We start from the raw sequence: 6,782 nt of genomic DNA, 5'->3' as shown, positions 1-6,782 counted from the left end.
TTCATAGCCTTTGCCAATTTCTGCGATGAAAGTGACCACACTGATATTTTTACAATCATAGGGATGCAATTGGGATCCAACTGCTTTCAGTTTTACCTAGTTTCAAAGCTCAGGATTTTTTCAAATTATGCCATGGAATATCAGAATGGAAAGCACAAATATGATAAATGAGATAATTGAGCACTTAGATAACTAAGAAGGTAGTGAGAAATTAAGTAGAATGCAACCCATTTCCAGATTAAGAATTATTGGATAGAATGCAGATCAAAGCATATTATTTTTCACTTTATATTTTGTGTTTTTTCCCCTTTTGGTCTTTGTCTTTTTTCAAACTATGACTAATATTGTATTAGGTTTTGCCTGCTTGAATAAGTATAACCAAATTACTTACAGTCTTAGGGAGTTGGAAAGTTAGGGAAGGAGGGAGAAAATTTAAAATTCAAAATATTTGAAAAATGAATAATAAAAATTGTCTTTATATGTAACTGGAGAAAAAGGAATATTGCAAAAAGGAAATGAGCTAGACATCCTTGATGAATTTAAATCATCTGATCCAGTTAACAATGTCCTTTGGTATTGAAAGAACTGGTGTTTTTTTTTTCCGAGACTATGAAAAAGAAGACAATCTTATAGGGATTAAAAATGGCAAATATCTTAATTTTCCAAAAAAAAAAGGAGAATGAAATTTGCAAACTATTGGTCAGTCATTTTGACTTTAATTCCCGTGAATATTCTAATGTTTATTATGAAAGGCATTTTTGGTAAGCATCTTTAAAAAAACTTAATGAGAAGCATAGTTTCATCAAGAGGAAGTCATTCTAGACTAAATTCACCTCCTTTTTTCTTTGTTGTTTCCTGTTGTGGTTATTTTAAATAGGTTATCAAACTTTTAGATCAGAGGCTTGCAATTTGACATAATTTAACTACATTTTAACAGTACTCTTAAAAAAGTAAACTTTACAGGACAAAGTCAATATGATGGAGAGAAGCCATGAACTTCCCTTCTAATGCAATGGGGAAAACATTAACACCAAAGCAACTTTCCTCTCTGAGAACTAGACAAGTCTAATCACAAAATAAATGAAAAGGAAGATAAGAAGGTGAATAGAATTTTAGAAAACCTAGATATGATAAACCTCTGGAGAAAAGTGAATGGAGATAGAAAAGAATATTTTTCTCAGTAGTACATGGCACCCATACAAAAATCAATCATGTATTAGGGCATAAAACCTAGCAATCAAATGCAGAAAATCAGAATTATTAAATGCATCATTATCAGATCATGATGCAATTAAAATTATGTGAAATGGAGGGTCATGGAAAAGTAGGCTAAAATTAATTGGAAATTAAATAGCCTAATGTTAATGAAGGAATGTGTCAAAGAGCAAATCAAAGCAATAATTAATAATTTCATTTAAGACAATGACAATATGGGAAATATATTAAAACTTGCAGGATGTAAGCTAAAGCATTCATTAGGGGAAATTTTATATTTCTCAATGATTACATGAATAAATAGAGAAAAAGGATATTAATGAATATGTCATGTAATTTAAAAAAGCTAGAAAAAGGGAACAATAAATAATATCAAGTTAGAAATTCTGAAAATCAGAGGAGAGATTATGATGAGAGAAAATTGAAACTAACAAAACTAATGAATTAATAAAAGTGGAAAAGTTGGTTTTATGAAAAAAACAATAAAGGAGATGAACTTTTGGTTAATTTTATTAATAAAGTATAGAAGAAAAACCAAAATTTTCAGTATCAGAAATGAAAAAGGGTGAATCCAATACCAAGGAGCAGGAAATTAAAGTTATTTTGCTCAACTTCTATGTAATATGGATGAATATCAACAAAAATTTAAATTGCCTGGAATAACTGAAGAGAAATCAAAATACTTAAATAACTTCATTTCAGGAACAGAAATTGTAAGAGCCACCCATGAACTCCCTAATCCCTAAGGAAAACAATCTCCAGGGTTAGATGCATTCACCAGTAAATTCTATCAAATATTTAAAGAAAAATTAATTCCATTTCTATATGAACTATTTGAACAAAATAGGTAAAGAAATATTGCTACCAAATTCCTTCTATTATATAATAAGGTGTGGATACCAAAACCAGGAAGAAGCAAAACAGAGAAAGAAAATTATAATCAGGTTCTCTAATGAATATTTATGCAAAAACATTAAATAGAATTTTAGCAAAAGTATTACAAGTTATCATTAGAATATTATGTTTGGATCAGACAGGATTAATACTAGGAATTCAGAAATGCTCCAATATTAGGAAAACAATAATCATAATTGACTATATCAATAACAAAACTAACTGAAATCAAATGATTATTTCAAGAGATGCTGAAAAAAAAGCTTTTGACAAGCTACACCACCCATTCCTAATAAAAGAAACTATAGAACATAGGAATAAATATGGTAGATAGACACCTTTCAAATAAGATGAGAACTGAAACGAGGATGTCTATCAGTATTGTATTAGAAGTGCTAGTTTTAGCAATAAGAAAAGAAAAGAAATTGAATTCATTACAAAAAATAATGAGGAACAAAACTCTCACTCTTTGCAGAGCTCATGAAGGTCTACTTAGAAAACCCCTTGAATAAATGTCCTTCAATTGGGGTATGGCTTAACAAACTGTGATACATACACACACACACATATATATATATATATATATATATATATATATATATATATATATATATATATATTATTTATATTATATTATATATATGTGTGTGTATGTATACATATGTCATATATATCATGGAACACTATTGCTCTATTAGAAACCAGGAAGGAGGGGGGGCAGCTAGGTGGCACAGTGGATAGAGCACCGGCCCAGGAGTCAAGAGTACCTGAGTTCTGATCTGACCTCAGACATTTAATATTTACTGAGCTGTGTGGCCTTGGGCAAGCCACTTAAACCCCATTTGCCTTGCAAAAACCTAAAAATAAAAAAACAGGAGGGAAGGGAATTCAGGAAAGCCTGTAGGGATTTTCATGAACTGATACTGAGCAAGATGAGCAGAACCAGAAAATCCTTGTATATCCTAACAGCAACATGGTGGTGATGATCAACCTTGATGGATTGCTCATTGCAACAGTGCAACAATCAGGGACAATTTGGGGCTGTCTGCAATGGAGAATACCATCTGTATCCAGAGAAAGAACTGTGGAGTTTGAACAAAGACCAAGGACCTTTAATTAAAGACCAAGACCTTTAATTAAAAAAAAAAAAACCCTTATATCTTATTGTCTCATCTTGCTATCTCATCTACTTTATGTTTCTTCCTTAATTATATGATTTATCTCTTATCTCATTCAATTTGGATCAATGTATACCATGGAAACAATGTAAAGAGTGGCAAATTGCTTTCTGTGGGGGTGGGAGGAGAGAAGTAAGATTAGGAGAAAAATTGTAAAACTCAAAATAAATAAAATCTTTAAAATGTGAAAAAAAGAAAATCCCTTAAAATCAACTATCAAGCATCTTGAAACAATCCATAATTCAGCAAAGTAATAATATTATAAAATAAATCCACATACATTGCCAACAAAGCTCACTAGCTAGAGATATAAAAAGAAATTCTATTTAAAGTAACAATAGATAACATAAAAATACTTGGGAATTGGAGTGGCTAGTTGGTACAGTGGATAGAGCACCAGCCCTGGAGTCAGGAGTACCTGAGTTCAAATCTGGCCTCAGACATTTAATAATCACCTAGCTATGTGGCCTTAGGCAAGCCACTTAACCCCATTTGCCTTGCAAAAACCTAAAAAAAAATACTTGGGAATCTATTTGCCAATACAAATTCATAAGCAAAACACTCCTCACAAAAATAGTCAGATATGAAGAATTAGAAAAAAATGTCAATGCTTATGGGTAGGCTGAATTAATCTAATATAAATAAAATCCTACCTAAATTAAATTAGTTTTATAGTGCCATAGCAACCAGACTACCAAAAAGTTATTTTATAGATCTTAAAAATATAGCAACAAAATTCATGTGGAAGAACAAAAGTCAAGAATATCAATGGAATTAAAGGGAAAAAGCTACAAAGAAATGTGGCCTAGCCATAGAATATCTAAAACTGTTATAAAGAGGTAGTACTTATTCCATCATTGCAATAATCAGGGAAAATTTTAGGGAATCTGTGATGGAGAATACCATCTGTATCCAGAGAAAGAACTAGGGATTTTAAACAAAGACCAAAGACTTACCTTTATTTTTTTTAAAAACAATTATCTTATGTATTACATAATTTTGCTATCTCTAATATTTTCTTTATTCCTCAAGGTTATGGTTTGCTTTCAACATATTCAGTTTTGATGAATGCATAGCATGAAACAATGTAAAGATTATTATGTTGCTTTCTGTGGTAGGGAGGAAGGAAGAAAGGGAGGGGGGATTATAAAATTCAAAAGCTTTCCAAATTGATATATTCTGCTATTATTTTATAAAATTAGGAAACAAATAATATATATATATATATATATGTATATAGGTAGTCATCAAAATTGTCTAATACTAGTTCAGAAAAAGAGTGACTAATAAATGGAATTGATTAATTACAAAAATCCTGTAATAAATTACTATAATAGCCTCCTATTTTAAAACCAAAGACTCCAACTTCTGGAAAAGAATTATTCAACAAAAACTGCTGGGAAAACTGGAAACTAGTATAACAGAAACTAGGCATAGAAAAAAAACCTCATATCTCATACCATGATAAGGTCTAAATAGGTACAAGATTTAGAAATAAAAAGCGATGCCATAAGAAATAATTTATCTGTTAGATCTATGGAGAAGTGAAAAGTTTTTGACCTAACAAGAGATAGGGAAAATTAAAAAATGAAAAGTGGATAATTTTGATAACATTAAATAAAAACATTTTGCATAAATAAAATCAATGCACCCAAGACTAGAAGGAATGCAAGAAGCTGCAAATAAATTTTCACATCCAATGTTTTTGCTAAAGTACTTATTTCTGGGGGGGGGTTGGAGTCAAGATGGCTGAAGACAGCATTTCCAGAGAACCACCCCCCCAAACCCCACCCAAAACAAACAAATGATAGCTGTAGCCAAAATTTAGAGGGGCAGAACCCACAGAAAGACTGTGTGATACATTTTCCCAGTCCAAGATAACTTAGAAGTTCCACAGGAAAGATGTGTTTCACCAGGACCAAGGGTTGGAAAAAAATCTGGGCACAGTCCAGCCCAGCCCAGAGATCACCTGCAACAGCTTGAAGGGGCGGTGAGAGAACTCTGCTCCACCAGAATGAGTGTGGAATGAGGAGCATGACCGCAGAATCTGCAGTGAGAATTGGGAGAAAGCAGCCTGCGCTCCCAGAGATAGTTCGGGAAGTCTGCAGAGATTTCTCTGCTCTCCCTGGGGTAGAACTCTGCTGTTTACCTATACTCATGTATTGCACTTTGGGCCTCCATACTAAGATAGCTGGATACCTCCTTATAGCCCCAGGGCAGAGGGAAGTAATGGGCCAGACACATTTCAAAGCATAATATAGAGAGCATAAGACCTTGGAGGAATAAAGGTCCCAGTGTGGTGTCCCCCCCAAAAAAAACAACCCCAAAGCTTTGGAAGTGCTGTATATTTGTCTTGGGCTGAGGAAATGAGTAAACAACAGAAAAAGAATCTGACCATAGAGAATTACTTTAGTCCCATGGAAGATCAAAACACATACTCAGATGATGACAAAACTGAAGCTTCCATATCGAAAACCTCCAAGAGAATTAGAAAATGGGTTAAGACTATGGATGAGCTCAAAATAGACTTCGAAAAGCAATTAAGGGAGATGAAGGAAAAATTGGGTGGTGAAATGAGAGCAATGTAGAAAAATCATGAAAACCAAATCAAAAGCTTGGTGAAAGATATACAAAAATATACTGAAGAAAATAATATGTTAAAAACCAGTTTAGGCCTTAATGGAAAAAAGCAAAACAAAAGGCAAATGAGGAGAAGAATGCCTTAAAAAGTAGAATTGGTCAGCTGGAAATGGAGATTAAAAAAAAAAAAACTCTCTTAAGAAAATAATTCCTTCAAATGCAATATGGAACTAAAGGAAGCTGATGACTTTTCAAGAAATCAGGAAGAAATAAAACTATTCCAAAAAAAAGCCCAAAATTAGAAGAAAATGTGAAATATCTCATTGGAAAAACAACCAACCTCCAAAACAAATACAGAAGGAATAATTTACAAATTATTGGGCTATCTTAAAACCATGATCAGGAGAAGAGCCTAGACTTCATTTTACAAAAAAATACAGCAAAATTGCCCTGAGATCCTAAAAGCTGAGGTTAAAAATAGAAATTGAGAGAATTCACCTCCTGAAATGGATCCCAAAAGAAAAACTTCCAGGAATATTGTAGCCAAATTCCAAAACTCTCAAATCAAAGAGAAAATTCTAAAAGTTGCCAGAAACAAGCAATTCAACTACTGAGGCTCCATCATCAGGATTACACAGGATCTGGCAGCATCTACATTAAGGGTTCATAGGGATTGGCATATGATATTCTGGAAGGTAAAAGATCTTGGTTTATAACTGAAAATCAACTATCCAGCAAAACTGAACATCCTCTTTCAGGGAATAAAAATGGACTTTCAATGAAACAGGGGACTTTCAAACTTTCCTAATGAGATTACCAGAGCTGAACACAAAGTTTGATCTCCAAGTACAGGACTCTGGTGAACCTTAGAGGAACTAACTATGAGGAGCTTGATGATGTTTAACTGTTTGCATT

The sequence above is a fragment of the Macrotis lagotis genome, chromosome 6 (genome assembly GCF_037893015.1).
Source record: "Macrotis lagotis isolate mMagLag1 chromosome 6, bilby.v1.9.chrom.fasta, whole genome shotgun sequence".
In the NCBI taxonomy this organism is placed as follows: Eukaryota; Metazoa; Chordata; class Mammalia; order Peramelemorphia; family Peramelidae; genus Macrotis; species Macrotis lagotis.
This window is presented reverse-complemented; position numbering follows the sequence as displayed.